The sequence below is a fragment of the Elephas maximus genome, chromosome 8, assembly GCF_024166365.1.
Source record: "Elephas maximus indicus isolate mEleMax1 chromosome 8, mEleMax1 primary haplotype, whole genome shotgun sequence".
Taxonomy (NCBI): Eukaryota; Metazoa; Chordata; class Mammalia; order Proboscidea; family Elephantidae; genus Elephas; species Elephas maximus.
Window position 1 is genome coordinate 27,122,674 of NC_064826.1, and position 21,036 is coordinate 27,143,709.

At 39.4% G+C, this 21,036-nt stretch overlaps 1 protein-coding gene across 2 annotated transcripts in view; it reads left to right on the forward strand.

The window, feature by feature from the left end:
- The window catches only part of CADPS2 (calcium dependent secretion activator 2), a 608,633-nt gene that overhangs the window by 275,230 nt on the left and 312,367 nt on the right, over nt 1-21,036 (forward strand). The gene's annotated exons all lie outside the window — the stretch shown is intronic.

Here is a 21,036-nt window from a genome sequence, read left to right on the forward strand (position 1 = left end):
GTGCTGTGGAGTTGGTTCCAACTCATAGCAACTCTGCGTACAACAGAAAGAACACTACCCGGCGCTGCGCCACCCTAACAGTACTTGTTATGCTTGAGCCTGTTGCAGCCGTTGCATCAGTCCATCTCATTGAGGGTCTTCCTCTTTTTCACTGACCCTGTACTTTACCAAGCATGATGTCCTGCTCCAGGGACTGGTCCCTCCTGACAACATGTCCAAAGTATGTGAGACATAGTCTCACCATCCTTGCCTCTAAGAAGCATTCTGATTATATTTCCTACAAGACAGATTTGTTCATTCTTTTGGCAGTCCATGGTATATTCAATAATCTTCTCCAACACCACAATTCAAAGATGTCACTTCTTCTTCGGTCTTCCTTATCGTCCAGTTTTCACATGTGTAGGAGGCGGATTGAAAACCAAGCTTGTTGACATCCAGTCAATTCTGACTCATAGCAACCCTGTAGGGCAGAGTAGAACTACCTCTGTAGAGTTTCCAAGGAGTAGCTGGTAGATTTGAACTGCCGACCTTGTGGTTAGCAGCCAAACTCTTAACCACTGCACCACCAATTTTGCATCATATCTCAAAATGTTTTGGAGAGTATGCTTCAGTTAGAGACATAAATGTTAATCAGGAATGATGAAGCGTTCCTTGCTGGCATTTTTATGCTTTAAATGCTAGGAGTGAGTTTAATTAAATTTGGAAGATACTCTCTTTAACGGATTTAAACTTAGGAAACATCACAGTTTCTGGTAGCAATAACCAGGCAGGCCTAAGGAAATAGAATGAAACTTGCCCGGCTTTCATGTGTACACTGCCTTTAGGAAACATTTTTTTTTTCATTCCATTTAGACTCTATTCAGAATGTCTTACAGAACGTAGGGGTTTTTTTTTTTTTTTTTTATTACCTTGTCACAGTGTCAAGTATGTGACCTGTTCGTTCAGGAAACTTCTGCTGAGAACCTGGCTAGGCAGTAAAGATAGAGATGCCATTTTCTTTAGGGCAGGCACAGTCTAGGGGGTTATGCCAAGGGGACGAAAAGGGTCAAGTGCAGCAGAGAGCTATACACAGAGTACTGTGCGAAGGATCAAGCCCACACTTCTCCCTGTGCCTTGCAAACCCCTGTAGATCTGCCTATGCCTCATTATATCCAGGACCTTATCTTGCCCCTCTCCCCGTGTCAACTGCTATCAGCTACCCTGGACTTCATGTAGTTCCTCAAGCCTTAATCTCATCATTGCAGCTATTTTTCCTACTGTCTGCAGTCTTCTTCCTTCTTACCTTTGTACAGCTGGATACTTGACGTTGAGCATCTTAATGTAAAGATCACCACCTCAGAGAAGCCCTTCCCTTTAAGATACTTCTGGCTCGTTGCTTTTTAATTCTTAGACTGACGTGTTTCTCATTTGTTTGTTTGCATTTGCTTCTCTCTTGACAAAAGCGCACAGATCCTCTCCTATTTATGCCTGTATCTCAGTAGCTAGTAAGCACTCAATCAGAATGTATTAATTCAGTTGATTGAACTTATTTTTTTGACTTAGACACAGCAAATATTTGTGGGTATAATATTTACTGTGGCAGGCAAGTAACTGTTAGAGTTGTTGGGTGCTAAAGTGAAAGTTACAAAAAGAAATCATATTTTTACTCAGAGGCAACAGAAAAAAACCCATTGCCACTGAGTCAGTTCTGACTCATAGTGACCCTATAGGTCAGAGTAGAGCTGCCTCCTAGGATTTCGAAGGAGCGCCTGGTGGGTTTGAACTGCCAACCTTTTGGTTAGCCACCGGTAGTTCTTAACCACTAGCCACCAGGGCTTCAGGAGGCAAAAGGTTTGTTTGTTTGTTGGTGGTGAGAGAATAGGAAATAGGGCTGTTCTTATCAGGGCATAGGAGTCAGGGAGAGGTTTTGTTTTGTTTGTTGGTTTTAAAGAAAGATTGTCTTGAAAAATGTGTGCTGGTGGAATGATCCAGTAGAAAGGCAGAGAGATGGGGAGTGGAAGTAACTGCAGGGAGAGAAGGTGAGTAAGTCAGCTGTTGACCTGGGAGAATGAATAGCTGAGCTTGGAGAAGCAAGAGGTGAAAAGTCAGTTAATCAAATATATTTGAAAACTCTTATGTTTTTTGATTGCTGGTTGTATTAGGAATGAAGTAAACATAAATGTGTTATAACTCACGTGCTTACTTGCGTAATCACCAAGAATTATAAAGATAACGTATACATTCAAGGCAACACAGGCAAAGCAAAGCAGCCTCATCCTTTTATTTTTTAAATACATCAATGGGAACAAAAGATAAGAGGCATACAGTTCATCTGAAAAGTCATCTCGGGAAACAATAGTTAATGATTTGGAATTATATAATACTTGGTCTTTTTTCTTGTAGCACAAATGTTCATTGTAGCATTACCTATAATAGGCAAAAGGAGGACCAACCCAAATACCCATCAACTTAAGAATGGATAAAAAAAAATGTGGTATATCCATGTAGTGGAATATTAATCAGTCATAAAAAGAAGTGAAGTACTTATGTCTGCTACAACATGAATAACTCCTGAAAACATTGCTACATGAAAAAAGACCAAAAAAAAAAAAGTATTATATAATTCCAAATCATTAATTATTGCTTACCAAGGTGACTTTTCAGATGAACTGGATGTCTCTCTCTTTTGTTCCCACTTATGTATTTAAAGTGCTTGCAGCATTGTAAATTCTCTCCAGCAGTTTCTCCACACCCTCACCCATACTCCTTTTTATCTGATTTTTTTTTTTATTATAGTCATAGAGTAGGTGTGAAGTGGCATTTCATTCTAGCTTTGGTTTGCATTTCCTTAATGATTTATGATGTGGCGCCTTTTTCCATGAGCTTATTGGCTTTTCAAGGAGTCCTGGTGGTGCAGTGGTTAACAGCTCAGCTGCTAACGGAGAGACCAGCAGTTCAAACCCACCAGTGTCTCCTTGGGAGAAAAGACCTGGAAATCTGTTCCTGTAAAGATTACAGCCTGGAAAATCCTATGGGGCAGTTCTATTCTGTCATACAGGGTTGCTGTGAGTCAGAATTGACTTGATGGCACTCAATAACAACATCATCTTTTCAGCTATAGGGAAATAATGAAATACAAACCCTGGGTCCTACCATGCCACCCCAGTGACAGAGAACTGTGGTCTTGGCACTCCTGAAACCCACTGAAGGCACATCAGTGTGCCACCACTCACTTATTGGGAAGCTCTCTTATGGTACTTGTGTTAGTTTATTTTTTAATCTTCCCACCAGTCCTTGAGATCTTGAGAGGGTACAACTCCCCTGAGAATCTCAAGGCCATGTTATCTGACACTGAAATTTCTTCTTTTTTTAGGATTTGTATTGAGGTATAATTTACATGCCATAAAATTCATCCATTATAAATGCATAGTTGAATGATTTTTAGTAAATTTCTACAGTTCTATAACTATCATTACAATTCAGTTTTGGAACGCTTGCATCAGCCCCCAAAGTTCACTTGTGCACATTAACTGTCTATTCCTTCTCCTACTACTAACTCCAGGCAAATGCTGATCTGCTTTCTAGCTCTAAAACTTTATATTTTCTGGACTTCTCATGTAAATGAAATCATGCAATATGTAGTCTTTTGTGTCTGGCATTTTTCACTGAGCATAATTCCTCCAAAATTTTGAACTAATTGATACTTAAATATTTGTTCAGTGAAATGGATTGACTTATATCTGAATAGTTACATTATTTCAACAGTAACTTTTTTCTCAAATAGTAAAAGTTTTCATAAGGTGTTGCCCATTTGATTTTTAATATACTCACAATGTAAGAAATTCTAGTAGTAAAGAAATGTAAATGAATAATTTAAATGATTTAAAATACTTGGAAGTTAAAAGAGAAAATATTACAAAAAGCCTCTAGTATTCTCAGAAAAATAAATTTTTTGTTACCTTTTCCACAAGGAAATTGGCTAAAATAGCCTTTCTGTGTTTCCTCATGAACACCGAGTTAACTTTTAAAATGAATTAAAAGATTTGTATTTATCGTTGTATTCAAGGGGTGGATTAACTTCAAAATGTATCTCCTGAACGCCGATCAACTGCAGCTTTTCAATGATGTCGTTACTTTCATCTTGCCACAACAGGAGAGAGTTTCATCTCCTCCATCATCATGGTGAATTATGCCTCAGACACGTTTTCTAAATTTTATTGCTTCAACAGTTTGTGCTTTGTTGGAGATCAATTCATCCTTCCGTCTGGTACTAATTAAAGTACCTTATTTAATCCATATTTCCAATAAATGTAATCAAGATTTCTAGCCTTTACTTATTTCATTCCTGTAGTTCAGATTTCCTGCCGGCAATTAGGTGGAACCAGCATATGAGGTTGGTACATAACTTAGAATTTAGGACCTGGGGTCTAATAAAAGTGGTGATTATAGACCAGTTTGATTTATAAAGAGTGGTAGCAAGCTGATCTTTATTTGTTAGAGTTTTATTTTTAATTTTTATTTTTTAACATAGGGAAGGGAATATGAATAAACTGTCATTTTCACTTACAGAGAACACAGTATTTATGGGCATTTAAGTTATAGTTTCATAGCGTCTCAGTGAACCAGGAAAAGTTTTGCTGTCTATGAATGAGGTATGGAAGCATTGTTGCCACACTTTTCTAGCTTTTTACCATTTCTAGACATTGCAGTATTTCAGTTTTAACTTAAACCCTTAATGATACCACCTGAAACGAAACAAAGAGATAGAGTCTTAGTCTGGGTCCTCTAGAGGAGTACCATCAGTGAAACGAATATAGGTGTAAATAGACAGGAATTTACTTCAAGGAAATGGCTCGCACAATTGGGAGGACTGAAAAACCCCAAATCCACGGGTCAGGCAACAGGCTGAAGACCTCTACTGGCTCACAAGCTTGAGGGGAAGGGACTGCTGATGAACCCAAAATCTGTAGGTCAGGCAACAGGCTGGAGACTGCTGCAGACTTACATCCCAGAGGTCAGGTGATGAGAAGAGTGCAGAGTTGAGAGAGAGCAAGCTATGCCAGAACATCTATTTATATACTAGATGCAAGTCACACCCCCAAGGAAACTCCCCTTTCTACTGATTGGCTGCTCACATCCGATCATAAAATGGAGGATAACTGCATCATGACTGCCAAGCCACTGAGAATCATAGCCTAGCCAAGTTGGCATATAACATCAACCATCACAGATAGTAAGAGGAATGATTAGCTAAAAGTGGGGGGGGGAACAGTCTGTAATGTCATGTAGTAGTCACAAATGTCCTGATATGTAGTGATCTTTAAAACACAGCCCCACAAATGACAAGCATACTTTGCCTAAACAAACACAAGAACTCGTAATACCTGACAGAGGGTCAAGACAGAAATCGCTATTAGGGAAACACAAGCAAAGAAATGGATTGTTAAAAGCTAGATAACTGGGATCTTCTAAAAATTAAATACTTCTGCTCATCAAAAGATTTCACCAAAAGAGTAAAAAGAAAACCTACAGGGTGGGAAAAAAATTGGGGGCTATTACAAATCAGACAAAGGTCTAATCTCTAAAATCTACAAGAAAATCCAATACATTTGCAACAAAAAGACAAATAATCCAATTAAAAAATGGGCAAAGGAAATGAACAGATGCTTCACCAAAGAAGACATTCGAGTGGCAAACAGATACATGAGGAAATGTTCACCATCTCTTGCCATTAGAGAAATGCAAATCAAAACCACAATGAGATGCCCTCTCACCCCGGCATTACTGGCACAAATCAATAAAACAGGAAATAACAAATGTTGGAGAGGCTGCAGGGAGATTGAAAGGAACTCTTATGCACTGCTGGTGGGAATGCAAAATGATAGCAACCACTTTGGAAAATATGGCACTTCCTTAGAAAGCTAGAAATAGAAACACCATATGATCCAGCAATCCCACTCCTAGGAATATATCCTAGAGAAATGAGTCATTACACGAATAGACATATGCACACCCATGTGCATTGCAGCATTGTTCACAATAGCAAAAAGATGGAAACATCCTAGATGCCCATCGGCAGATGAATCGATAAACAAACTATGGTACATACACACAATGGAGTATTACACAACAGTAAAGAACAATGATGAAACTCTGAAGCATCTCATAACATGGATGAATCTGGAGGGCATTATGCTGAGTGAAATAAGTCAATCACAAAAGGACAAATATTGTATGAGACCTCTATTGTAAAAACTCATGAAAAGGTTTACATACAAAAAGAAACAATCTTAGATGGTTATGAGAGAGGTGAGGGGTGGGGATGGAAAAACACTTAATAAACAATAGATAAGTGGAAACTTTGGTGAAGGGTAAGACAGTACGCAATACTGGGGAAGCCAGCACAACCTATACAAGGCAAGGTCATGGTAGCTCCATAGACGCGTCCAAACTCCCTGAGGGACTGAATTGCTGGGCTGAGGGCTGTGGGGACCATGGTCTCAGGGAACATATGGTTCAATTGGCATAACATGGTTTATAAAGAATATGTTCTACATTCTACTTTGGTGAGTCTTAAAAGCCTGTGAGTGGCCATCTAAGATACTCCACTGGTCTCACCCCTTCGGGTGCAAGGAATAATGAAGAAAACTAAAGATACAAGGGAGAGATTAGTCCAAAGGACTAATGGACCATATCTATCATGGCCTCCACGAGACTGAGTCCAGTAACACTAGGTGGTGCCCAGCTACCACCACTGACTGCTCTAACAGGGATCACAACAGAGGGTCCTGGACAGAGCTGGAGAAAAATGTAGAACAAAATTCTAACTCAAAAAGAAAGACCAGACTTGCTGGCCTGGCAGAGACTGGAGAAACCCTGAAAGTATGGCCCCTGGACACCCTTTCAGCTCAGTAATGAGGTCACTCCTGAGGTTTGCCTTTCAGCCAAAGATTGAACAGGCCCATGGAACAAGTCAAGACTAAAGGGGCATGCCAGCCCTGGGGCAGGGACTGGAAGGCAGGAGGGAACAGGAAGCTGGTAATAGAGAACCCAGGATTGAGAAGGGAGAGTGTTGTCATGGGGTTGTTAACCAATGTCATAGAACAATGTGTGTACTGTATGATGAGAAACTAGTTTGTTCTGTAAACCTTCATCTAAAGCACAATTTAAAAAAAAAAAAAAAAGGATTGTTAAAAATCCTGGAAACAACATGTGCCATGTCCTCTGCCCCTTCTCCACCTAATAGTTGTTTTATTAAAGGCATTTGAAGGTTAATGGGTCTCTGTCCCCAACTTCCTCAAAATAATAGAAAGGGAAAGAGCGATAAGAAAAACTAAAAGTTGAGTTGTTAAAGAAATAAATTTAAGAATATTAGGACAGAACATTCTTCTACTCCGTGAAAATTATGGCTGGTATAGACTCCTTTTTTTTTTTTTTTTTATAGACTCCAGTACCTTTACAGGAAACTTTAAATTCTGAGGCAGAAGTATAATAATCTGTCAGACTTTTGAAAGAATACTGCAGCTACAAATGGAAACGTATCAGAATGACAAGGTGCTCGAGCAAGTGCGTGGGAGATTAAATACAGGTCGCATATAAACCAAGAGAAGCGAACCATGCTTTTTTTTTTTTTTTTTAACAGCACGTTAGTTTTCATTTTAATTTAGTAATGTCAGAATAATTTTTGAAGTACGTTCATTAGTCAGCTGCTCTTGCAGACTAGAGATAGAATATGCTACTTTTTTATGTATGATCCATCAAAAAGTGTGCCTATTTTAATAAACCAAGAGAAAATCCCTCAAACTGTACAATTTTTTTGTCTTTTGTCATTTTCATCTTTAAAAATGTGGCAGATTGCTTCTCCTTATATAAATAGATTCACTCAAAGTAACATTTCTCTAAGACTGATACTGCTGGTGCTGACCAAAATGAAGCCTAGAGAAGAAAAACATTGGCCACATAAATTACAAATATTGAGAGTTTATTTGCAAGTAAATAATTCGGTTCATTTAGTGGACACTTTTTTTTTTTTAAATCTGTGGATCCCCACATAGTTTGTGGCATCTTTATTAAAGGGAAAATATGATGGGGCTTGGGTTCCAGGTGCTGGATGGAGAGCAGTGGTGAGCTCCAATGGCAAACAGGGAGAGAGGTTGGGAGAAAGCTTGTATAGTTATGATTATTAACAACAACAACAGTGGTGGATTTATAGCTTGTAAATAGCTTTACCTTACATTCTGTAATTTGGTTTTCAGGGTACCTTTCTCCATTTCTTTTTATTATTATTCCATTTGAGTTATATAGCCAATTTATCAAAGATGCTAAATTTAACGAGTGTAAATAGACAAGAACTTTAAGTCTTATACCACCAATGCCCTCAGACACTCTAGGATCTCCCTTCTATGTCCCTTGAATACATCTTGGCAGATTCCATAGCTGTTCTGGTCACTTTCAGGTATTAAGTACCATTTTCAGATATTTGAAAATTTCAGTCTAGTTTAAGTCAAAACTTGGACCTTTCCTTCCAGCTGACCCAGAGACCTGTAGTTGGGAAAAGGGTACTGTAGCCTGTTCTTTTCACTTATCTTATTTTGTACCCCCACCTGCTCACCATCAACTCTTTCTTCCACTTTTGGGTAGAGTTCAGGTAGAGAGGAGAAGGTAAGGGGTCAAAATGTCTTTCTAGAAGGTGTTGTTTGTAGTTCTGTCTTGATCACCAAATTCTGTCATGGAAAATGTCCAAATATAACTTTCTGTGATGTGCTTCTTCGGAGACCCCCTGCTGCCTGGGACTTCTGACAGTCCTCCGTTCTTCCACAGAGACATGTAGTCTGTGGCTGCCCTCTTTCCTCTGCCCTTGACCTAGTGGTCTAATATCATCCACATATTCTCTTCTTGCTTGAAAATTATTGCCCTAGCATATGGCTGAGGTAAATTGGAAACTCCATGAAAACAAGGGCTATTTATTATTCCTCCTGGTTACCCTCTAACATCAGCCACAGTGACATGCCTCAGTAGGTACATAGTAAACTAATTACTTTCTGTACCCTTTAGGAAGTTTTTTTTAAAAAAAAAGACCTCCCAGTGGGTCTTGGGATATGCCATTTGAGCCAACATCTTCCCAGATTAGCAGGATGTCCAGTCTGGCTCTTCCACCTCAACCCCCATTGTTTCTGAAATTTCATGAAAAACATATTCACATTAAAGTCAGCCGTTTGCTTGTGTCTGTTCACTTAAGACTGGCGTTCCAGGGCCACTTCCAGATGTTTTCTACCCTGGCTGCAACAGTGTTTTTCAAACTGAGATATGGGACCACCTGGGTGAACAAGACAGCTTTCCAAGGAATGTCTAGGGACAAATATAGTTTTAAAAGAATCTGTATATGAATTCTCAACTTCCATAAGTAGTCTTTCCTAAAGCTCTCCTGTCCCGCAAAGGGCCTGCTATAAAAGGTCTTTTTTGCTAATCCTTTTTCACAGTTGTCCATCTTCCACTTTACAAAGAAAGGCATGCTTCTCACCAATTGGAGTCTAACTATGGTTCTTGTCTCAGAGAGGAAAAACCTCCAGGGCACCATTCAAAAGACAAAGGTTAGCAGTTTTAATCCACCAGCCGCTCCTTAGGATCCCTATGAGGCAGTTCTACTTGTCCTATAGTGTCGCTATGAGTTGGAATCAACTCAGTGGCAATAGGTTTGGTGTCTTGTTTTGTTTTTTGTTTTTTTAAATTAATTTTGACAGTGTGATCGATTGATGATGTGATAAACCTTCTACATATTAAGTAGCTTCTACTTCTGTGCTTTCAACAAAGTTGATGGATTTATTCATGTTTCAACTGCTAAGTGGTTGAAAAACAGTTTTTGCTTATCAATCAATATGTGGTTGGGGGCCATTTAAATAGGAAGGAATTAAACAAATTGAGGGACATTGCTATAACGAGGCCCCCATGTACTTATTTTCTTAGATCTTACAACAGAAAAACAAAAACCTGGATTAAAATTGATGCTAAACTGTCTCTCAATCTAGCATTAAGTGATATTCACCTGTGGATACATGAATTAATTGGGAAAAAAAGCACTATCCATTTCATTGCGAGAGAGATACATATCTAATGAACATTTTTTACCTTTTATATTTATTACTAATACAAATTTGTGATATATTTGTTTTGGATCTGTTGAATACTACTAATAATAGTGATAAAAAGTCAATCCAGAAGAAAATTTTACTCCTTAGAGTCTTAGTGTCCAAGGAAATGAACATTAAATGTATATTTCTTTCTTCAGAGACTGGTCCCTCCTGATAACATGTCCATGAGATGAAGTTTCTTGTCCTTGCCTCTAAGGACCATTCTGGCTGTACTTCTTCCAAGACAGATTTGTTCCTTCTTCTGGCAGTCCGTGATATATTTAACATTCTTTGCCAAGACCATGATTCAAAGGCATCAATTCTTCTTCAGTCTTCCTTCTTCATTGTCCAGCTTTTGCATGCATATGAGGCGATTGAAAATACCATGGCTTGGGTCACAACACATGCGTATCAGGCACACCATAATCGTCAAGTGACATTCTTTGCTTTTTAACATGTGAAAGAGGTCTTCTGCAGCAGATTTGCCCAATGCAACACATCATTTGAGTTCTTGACTGCTGCTTCTATGGGTGTTGATTATGGATCCAAGTAAAAGGAAATCCTTGACAACTTCACTGTTTTCTCTGTTTATCATGATGTTGCTTCTTGGTCCAGTTACGAGGATTTTTGTTTCCTTTATGTTGAGGTGCAATCCATACTGAAGGCTGTAGTCTTCGATCTTCATTAGTAAGTGCCTCAAGAGAGTATGTACATTTTAAAAATTATTTTAGGTAGTGTCTGAGAAAAAGTTTGAAGGCCATTTCTCTAGGGCATGTCGTGTATCGAAGCCAGAACTAAGTCTTCAGGTCAGAGGACTCTACTAATTGTTCCCAGACCTATCATGCTTCTGATGCTGATACAAACTGCTTCTCCTCCACAGTCAGAAGGGATGCTTTTATTCTTAGCTGCTGCTACCCTGAAATCTAGAGCTCAGTCCGCAGTTCAGGATCTAGGCCTGAGACCCACCACCACAGACCAGAGTGGTTCCTCAGGTGACAATGAAGGATGACTCTTTCCTCAGAAGGCGCTCAGTCAGTGCCATACTATACTAGAAAGAGCCTGGACTGTTGCCTTAGAGCTCTTTATTTTCCTTCAAAAGTACTTCCCCCAGGATGGCTGAGTGTTTGCTGCCTCAGAGACACAGAATACCATTTTTAGGTTGATTCAGGAGAAGCCCACTGGTACCATCCCTTCCTATCCTCATGGTGATTTTTTTCTCATAAGCCATGTCCTTTGTGCCACCGACTACCAGAACAGCTTCATTTACCCTCACAGTCTTCTTCACAGAAAAGGAATTGAAATCCCAATCTAGATCCACACTCCTTACTTCCCCCAATCTCTTGCCAGCCCCACTTCTGCAATCTTCAAAGAGCACAAGTAGAAAATAAACAAATCAGCTTTATGATTATGTAAGAGAAGAAGTTCTGCCTCACCAGACACATCCAGGGTACTAATTACTCAGAGTATTACTGTGAAAGAGAGTGGGATTTGCATATGTAAAGACTTCTCAGGATCCTTGGAACAATCAATAGATGAAGATAATATATAAGTGACACTGATACTGATAGGTAGGAAGGACATCTTAAGAAACCTAGTTGAATACCATTCAGTGTGGGTTGGTAAATAAATTCATATTTTTAAAAATGACCACAATCTATAATATTTAAAGGTAAAAAAGAAATATATTGGAAGTAAAAAATAAGAAAGTAAAGTTTTTCAATAATTCCAGATTTCAAGGTTTTGAAAAGTGAATTCAAGGGTAATTATAGTGGGTATTTATCAGGACCGCATGGTTTTTAGTCAAAGAATGAGACAGACAAGAGTATAAACCCCAGCTTTGCCACAGATTAGCCGCGTTATCATGACTAATTACATAAACTTCTTTGAGTCTTTTTCTTCATTGGTAAAATGGGGACAGTAGTACTTATTTCAAGGATTATTTTGTGACTTCATTGGGATAATGTGTATAGGGACACGCAGCCATGCTCTCCCCATATACTCCAATTTTTTTTAATTAATTTTTATTGTGCTTTAAGTGAAAGTTTACAAATCAAGTCAGTCTCCCATACAAAAATTTATACACACCTTGCTATACACTCCTAATTGCTATGCCCCTAATGAGACAATACACTCCTTCCTTCCACTCTCATCGTGTACATTTGGCCAGCTTCTGGACTGCTCCACCCTCTCATCTCCCCTCCAGACAGGAGATGCCAACATAGTCTCATGTGTCTACTTGATCCAAGAAGCCCGTTCTTCACCAGTATTATTTTCCACCCCATATTCTAGTCCAATCCCTGTATGAAAAGTTGGCCCCAGGAATGGCTCCTGTCTTGGGCTAACAGAAGGTCTGGGGACCATGACCTCCAGCGTCCTTTTAGTCCCAGTCTGACCATTAAGTCTGGTCTTTTTACGAGAATTTGGGGTCTGCATCCCACTGCTCTCCTGATCCTTCAGGAGTTCTCTGTTGTGTTCCCTGGCATGTACTCTAATGTTTTTAGTCTTTGCTTCATGTATTTACTTTTGTATTTCTTTACTCATGTGTTCATATGTCTACTTTCTTTAACCCTTTTCTATAAGCATTCTGTTTTTAAGTTTAGAGAATTTCTAGGAGGGTCCCCATACTTGACGAGCAATTGCATATTCTTAACAAGAGGCAAGAACATTATTTCATGAAGCGAAATGTGTTTTTGTCTCCTGAGCCCTGTCTGAAAATTTTGCTTTGAGCATTTCTATTGTCAGTGAACATTTATTTGTTAGACACTCCATGACCATTTTTTAAAGATTTGAGAGTTAGCTTTTATCACAAAGAGATAGTTTTCAACGTGAATAATGCGCTAGTGTCAGTTATGAGGAGAAAACGTTCTTTGGTTGTCATGTATTTACTATCAACGTTGGTTTCGTTTCTCAGTTCATGTCATTGAAGGTTTATATCTGCCCTGGTAAAATGTAGCTGTCAAAGCATCACTACCCCGTGCAGTGGAGCATTCTGCAATTCTTGGTGGAAACTGCAGCCGTGTCTTCCGTGTCGGCGCTGTGTTAATACATTACGTGCAGGGCGCTCAACTATGACTTTTTCTGGGGCTGTGGAATTGAAATTCAGCTGGAGACTCCCACTGAGACTGACATGTGGATCAGCAAAAGAAACAATAATACTAGATAGAATGCAATCTTGTATTATCATGATGGAAATATGGAGGGGTTCATAAAAATGCCTGGGAACCCCTTGCAGGTCCTCTGAAGTGAGAAGAAAATTCAGAAGAGTGTTTCTGTAAATCAGTGCTCAAATGGCCCCGGAAAACTGGAGATCCAAGTGGAGTGGGAGCCCAAAATACCATTCTCTGTCATGCCTCTGGACCTGGCCACAGGGTGCTCCCCCTGGCCTTCCTCTGCCCAGGAACTCTGATGAGTGTTTAAAGACCCACTTCAGCTTGCTGAGGGTTTGCACCCACATTGATCTAAGCACACTCCCTTCTTTGATAGCACTTCTTTTGCTTAAAGATAGTACAGTGTTAATACCATATGTTGTAATGTATTTCAATTTTTATATTCATTCCAGTGACTGGTTATGTATAGATTCATAGGAAAAATATTTGTTTATAATATCCGTAGTGTGTGTTTATGTATATATACATAAGTATGTAGAGATTTTTTTTCAGTTAGGTAATTGTATGGGATATGGTTGCAGTGATTGTAATAAGATGAAGATTGGCATTCTTTGCAAGTGACCTTTATTTTAAACACTTGTGTTTTAGTTAGCTAGTGCTGCTATAACAGAAATACCACAAGTGGATGGCTTTAGCAAACAGAAATATATTTTCTCACAGTTTAGGAGTCTAGAAGTCTGAATTCAGGGCATCAGCTCTATGGGAAGGCTTTCACTCTCTGTCAGCTCTGGAGGAAGGTCCTTGCCTCCTCAGCTTCTGCTTCCTGGTTCCTTGGAGATCTCCATGTGTTTTGGCATCTGTCTTACCCTATCTCTGCTTCCAGCTTGCATTTAATCTCTTTTATATCTCAAAAGAGATTGACTCAAGATCTGTCTTACCCTATCTCTGCTTCTAGCTTGCATTTAATCTCTTTTGTATCTCAAAAGAGATTTACTCAAGATACATGCTACACTAGCCCTGCCTTATTAAAATAACAAAGATAGCCCATTCCCAAATGGGATTATAACCACAGGTACAGAGGTTAGAATTTACAACACATATTTTGGGGGACACAATTCTATCCATAATAGCTATATACCTCCTAGCTCATACATTTAAATGGTGTAATTCTCATTTAACAGAAATCAGCTATCTTCTTTTCTTACTTCGGTCATGCTTCTGATCTTGTTTTATATAATAATAATATATGTGTGTGAAACTGCTACAGATTCTCTATTTTAAAAAGAACTTTCAGCTCAAACCACATAAATGACAGTTCTCCCCTACTAAGGCACTTTTGAAGGAGCCCTAGTGGCACAATGGTGAAGCTTTTGGCTTCTAACCAAAAGGTCAGCCATTCAAACCCAACAGTGGCTCCTCAGGAGAAAAGACCTGGCAATCTGCGCCTGTAAAGATTACAACCTGGAAACCCTATGGGGCAGTTCTACTCTGTCACATAGGGTCGCTATGAGTTGGAATCTACTTGACCGCACATAGCAACAAGGCACTTTGATTAGTACATTCATGGCAGTGATTTTCCTCCTTATATTGTATTTGTTTTTGTTGTGGTTATTTAGTAAACCCAACACGAAATTGATTATTTTCAAGTTAATACGTGTCTGTCAGTTTGTCATACTGTGGGGGCTTGTGTGTTGCTGTGATGCTGGAAGCTATGCCACCAGTATTCAGATACCAGCAGGATCACCCATGGAGGACAGGTTTCAGCTGAGCTTCCAGACTAAGACAAACTAGGAAGAAGGACCCGGCAGTCTACTTCGGAAAAGCATTAGCCAGTGAAAACCTTATAAATAGCAGCAGAACATTGTCTGATACAGTGCTGGAAGATGAGCCCCCCAGGTTGGAAGGCACTCAAAAGATGACTGGGGAAGAACTGCCTCCTCAAAGTAGAGTCAACCTTAATAACATGGATGGAGTAAAGCTTTTGGGACCTTCATTTGCTGATGTGGCACGACTCAAAATGAGAAGAAACAGCTGCAAACATCCATTAATAACCGGAACCTGGAATGTACAAAGTGTGAATCTAGGAAAATTGGAAATCGACAAAAATGAAATGGAATGCATAAACATCAATATCCTAGGCATTAGTGAGCTGAAATGAACTGGTATTGGCCATTTTGAATTGGACAATCATATAGCCTACTATGCTGGGAATGACAACTCGAAGAGGAATGGTGTTGCATTCATTGTCAAAAAGAACGTTTTGAGATCTGTCCCGAAGTACAACGCTGTCAGTGATAGGATAATACCCATACACCTACAAGGAAGACCAGTTAATACGACTATTATTCAAATTTATGCACCAACCACTAGGGCCAAAGATGAAGAAATAGAAGATTTTTATCAGCTGCTGCAGTCTGAAATTGATCGCACATGCAATCAAGATGCATTGATAATTACTGGCAATTGGAATGAGAAAGTTGGAAACAAAGAAGAAGGACCAGTAGTTGGAAAATATGGCCTTGGTGATAGAAACAATGCCGGAGATCGCATGATAGAATTTTGCAAGACCAACGACTTCTTCATTGCAAATACCTTCTTTCACCAACATAAACAGCAACTATACACATGGACCTCGCCAGATGGAACACACAGAAATCAAATTGACTACATTTGTGGAAAGAGACGATGGAAAAGCTCAATATCATCAGTCAGAACAAGGCCAGGGGCTGACTGTGGAACAGACCATCAGTTGCTCCTATGCAAGTTCAAGCTGAAACTGAAGAAAATCAGAGCAAGTCCACGAGAGCCAAAATATGACCTTGAGTATATCCCACCTGAATTTACAGACCATCTGAAGAATAGATTTGACGCATTGAACACTAGTGACTGAAGACCAGATGAGTTGTAGAATGACATCAAGGACATCATCCAAGAAGAAAGCAAGGGATCACTGAAAAGACGGGAAAGAAAGAAAAGACCAAGATGGATGTCAGAGGAGACTCCGAAACTTGCTCTTGAGCGTCGAGCAGCTAAAGCAAAAGGAAGAACTGATGAAGTAAAAGAACTGAGCAGAAGATTTCAAAGTGTCTCTCAAGAAGACAAAGTAAAGTATTGTAATGACATGTGCAAAGAGCAGGAGATGGAAAACCAAAAGGGAAGAACACACTCGGCGTTTCTCAAGCTGAAAGAACTGAAGAAAAGATTCAAGCCTCGACTTGCAGTAGTGAAGGATTCCATGGGGAAAATATTAAACGATGCAGGAGGCATCAAAAGAAGATGGACAGAATACACAGAGTCATTATACCAAAAAGAATTAGTCGATACTCAACCATTTCAAGAGGTGGCATATGATCAGGAACCAATGATACTGAAGGAAGAAGTCCAAGCTGCTCTGAAGGCACTGGTGAAAAACAAGGCTCCAGGAATTGATGGGATATCAATTGAGATGTTTCAACAAACAGATGCAGTGCTGGAGGTGCTCATTCTCTATGCCAAGAAATATGGGAGACAGCTTCCTGGCCAACTGACTGGAAGAGATCCATATTTATGCCTATTCCCAAGAAAGGTGTTCCAACTGAATGTGGAAATTATAGAACAATATCATTAATATCATATGCAAGCAAAATTCTGCTGAAGATCATTCAAAAACAGCTGCAGCAGTATATCAACAGGGAACTGCCAGAAATTCAGGCTGGTTTCAGAAGAGAATGTGGAACCAGGGATGTCATTGCTGATGTCAGATGGATCCTGGCTGAAAGCAGAGAATACCAGAAGGATGTTTACCTGTGTTTTATTGACTATGCAAAGGCATTGGACTATGTGGATCATAACAAACTTTGGATAACATGCGAAGAATGGGAATTCCAGAACATTTAATTGTGCTCATGAGGAACCTTTACATAGATCAAGAGGCAGTTGTTTGGACAGAACAAGGGGATACTGATTGGTTTAAAGTCAGGAAAGGTGTGCATCAGGGTTGTATTCTTTCACCATACCTATTTAATTTGTATGCTGAACAAATAATCCGAGAAGCTGGACTATATGAAGAAGAATGGGGCATCAGGATTGGAGGAAGACTCATTAACAACCTGCGTTATGCAGATGACACAAGCTTGCCTGCTGAAAGTGAAGAGGACTTGAAGCACTTACTAACGAAGATAAAAGACCACAGCCTTCAGTATGGATTATACCTCAACAGAAAGAAAACAAAAATCCTCACAACTGGACCAATGAGTAACATCGTGATAAACGGAGAAAAGATTGAAGTTGTCAAGGATTTCATTTTACTTGGATCCACAATCAACAGCCATGGAAGCAGCAGTCAAGCAATCAAAAGATGCATTGCATTGGGTAAATCTGCTGCAAAGGACCTCTTCAAAGTGTTGAAGAGCAAAGATGTCACCCTGAAGACTAAGGTGCAGCTGACCCAAGCCATGGTATTTTCAGTCACATCATATGCATGTGAAAGCTGGCCAGTGAATAAGGAAGACCGAAGAAGAGTTGACGCCTTTGAATTGTGGTGTTGGTGAAGAATATTGAATATACCATGGACTGCCAAAAGAACGAACAAATCTGTCTTGGAAGAAATGCGGCCAGAATGCTCCTTAGAGGCAAGGATGGCAAGACTGCCTCTTACATACTTTGGAAATGTTGTCAGGAGGGATCAGTCCCTGGAGAAGGACATCATTCTTGGCAGAGTACAGGGTCAGCGGAAAAGAGGAAGACCCTCAACGAGGTGGATTGACACAGTGGCTGCAACAATGAGCTCAAACATAACAACGATTATAAGGGTGGCGCAGGACCAGGCAGTGTTTCATTCTGTTGTACATAGGGTCGCCATGAGTCGGAACTGACTCAGCAGCACCTAACAACAACAACATGGCTTTTAAAAAAAATTATCCTTTCTAAGCTTTCCTGTTTTGAAGGGAATAAAATCAAACCAAACCTGTTGCCATAGAGTCAATTCCGATTCACAGCAACCCTATAGAACAGAGAACTGCCCACTAGGGTTAACAAGGAGAGGCTGGTGGATTCAAACTGCCAGCCTTTTGGTTAGCAGCTGACCACTTCACCACTGAGCCACCAGGGTTCCGTGAAGGAAGTAGAGACGTAAATAAATCTTCTAAAGTATTGAGAATTATTCAGGGAACATTTGAAGAACCCATTGTTCATGGTAGTTTCTCCTTCCTTATGAAATTTGAAGAAAGCTTATTAAGTATAGGAACCCTGTTACCCAAATGATATATAACAGTATTTTTCCTAAAGTTTTGTTTTGCTTTGTTAAAAGAAAGAATAAGCCTTATGTAAACTGGTGGTGCAGTAGTTAAGAGCTCGGCTGCTAACCCAAAGTCGAGAGTTCGAATCCACCAGCCAGTCCTTGGAAACCCTCTGGGTCAGTTCTACTCTGCCGTATAGGGTCTCTATGAGTCAGAATTGACTCGACAGCAACGGATTTTGTTTTGGTTTGGATGCATCTTCCAAATAAAAACTATAAAAAAACAATAAACCAAACCCATTGCTGTTGAGTCAATGCCAACTTATAGTGACCCTATAGGACACAGTAGAACTGCCCCATAGGGTTTCCAAGGCTGAAATCTTTACAGAAGCAGACTGCTACACCTTTCTCCCGCAGAGCAACTGGTGGGTTCAAACCGCCGACATTTCAGTTAACATCCAAGTGCTCAACCACTGTGCCACAAGGGCCCCTTAATAAAAAAAACTATAGGCTCTGGAAACACTGCTGCAAAGATATTGGCATTACATTATTTAGAGAGTTTGGGGCAACAAGTCTATTTTTAGTTTCCTTTGCTCTTAGAAAGAACCTTATTGACTTAAGACCCCAAAAGAAGCCACACTGATGGTATGTGTGGCAAAAGAAATAAAAGAAGAATTAGCTTATTTTTAGAAAAGTAACACTTTTGTATTCCTGGCTTAGATTTCCTAATTACATAAAATGCAAGATGGGTTTAGTTGGCAAAAATTTGAAATCTTTGGCTTATAAAATAGCAAAATTCTACCTGGAGCAAGTTTGTGAAATTCTCACTGTTCTAATGTTTAATTTTCCTCCTTTTGCCATAATATAGCTTTGCTGGCAGATGGCAACATTTGGATCATTTGAATTTGGCAAAGGCCCCTAAGAATTTTCAAAAATCTTAATATTTGCATGTGGAAAAAATCTGAAATTTTACATAGCTCTGCCAAAATGATAGAGACTGGGTTTTCTGCATTTTTCTTATTTTTGTGTCCTTTATTCACATTTAAGTACTGTAGATTCTAGGAAAAAAAGTGAAGCAATACTTATCCACTGTATTATAATTTTATGGATTTAAAAAGTTAACCTATCAACTTTCACATCTAAAAACTGTGTTCCTAAAGCAGCATTGTGTGTTTTTGTTAAAATAAAACCAGTATCTGAAGGTCAACGTTTACATCAACATTAAACAACTTTACCTGTCAGTTCTTCCTGAAAACTCAAAATGTTCACATCCAATTAGTTATTTGAGGCAGGTGGGCCATTTCAGGGTACCTCATTCTCACATTCTTTCTCTGCAAATACTATATTCTAGGTGAAAGCCACAAGCCACAAGCCCAAGTTCTAAGGGGGAAGCTCATTATGTATAACTCTTTAATAACTGAAACAAACCAGAAAACCAAACTCATTGCTGTCAAGTTGATTCCGACTCATAGCAACCCTATAGGACAGAGTAGAACTGCCCTATAGGGTTTCCAAGGAGAGCCTGGTGGATTCGAACTGCCAACCTTTTGGTTGGCAGCCATAGCTCTTAACCACTATGCCACCAGGGTTTCTGACCAAAACAGACGTAAGTTATTCTGAGTTCAAGTTGGAAAGAACTCATGTCATAGCAAGGTTTTGGTGGACTTCAGAATTTGTTTGAGCTCCATGCTAAGAATACACTCGTCTAAGAGTGGGACTAGGATTATAAAATGGTTTAAAGCATCCTGATTTCTGCAGCAAACTCATTAAAATTGCAAAAGTAACAGTATTTCTGGAAGACTCAGAGCAGATTTGTGGGCTCAACGTGATTAGTCACTTTTGTGATGAGATTTACTGGCAGATGGACTTGTTTTCCCCATAATCAGACAGATTGGCGATTACATTACAATTTCTTCATTAATATTTTCTCAGGCATATCTGTGAATGTTTAATGGCTCAGTTTTTCAGAGAAGATCCCCAACCAAGCCAGTGACCTTTGCTGTTTTCCCTCAGTTGGTGGGATCCTTAGAAAGAGAGATTGTTTACACCGAGCTGAGCGTGGCTTTGTTGCTTTGACTCCATGGGGCTGCTCTTTCTATTTGCAAAGAGGCTAATTACTTAGCTACTGCGTTTGTTGTTTTGGTTTGTTTTCTGGCCATCACGTAGCTTGTGGTGGCCTGGACAAAAGTGTCCCTCCAGCATATAGTCATCCTTTTCTTAAAAAACCAATCCAGAGATGTAACAATCAAAGAGTGAGTTCCTAGGAGTCGATCAAACTGGTTCATTGCTTTCTGGCACCACTGATATAAATTAAGATGTATTACAAGGAGAATAATTAATCTGATCCAAGAATATTTATCCATATGGCAAGGATGAGCAAGAATTTCACAGTAAATCATAATCACTCTCTCTTATTAGATAGGAGACAGATACAATTTATCCCGTATTACTTTAATATATGTTTCATATTGTATGCAGTATTGTCCTTTCTAAAAGAAACTTTTACAGTGGCCAATACTTACGGAAGAATTGAAAGAAGTAAATCTCAGGGGAAGGCTATTGCTAAAAGAAGTCCTACGATTGAGTTATCCAGGCTGATGCTGGGCAG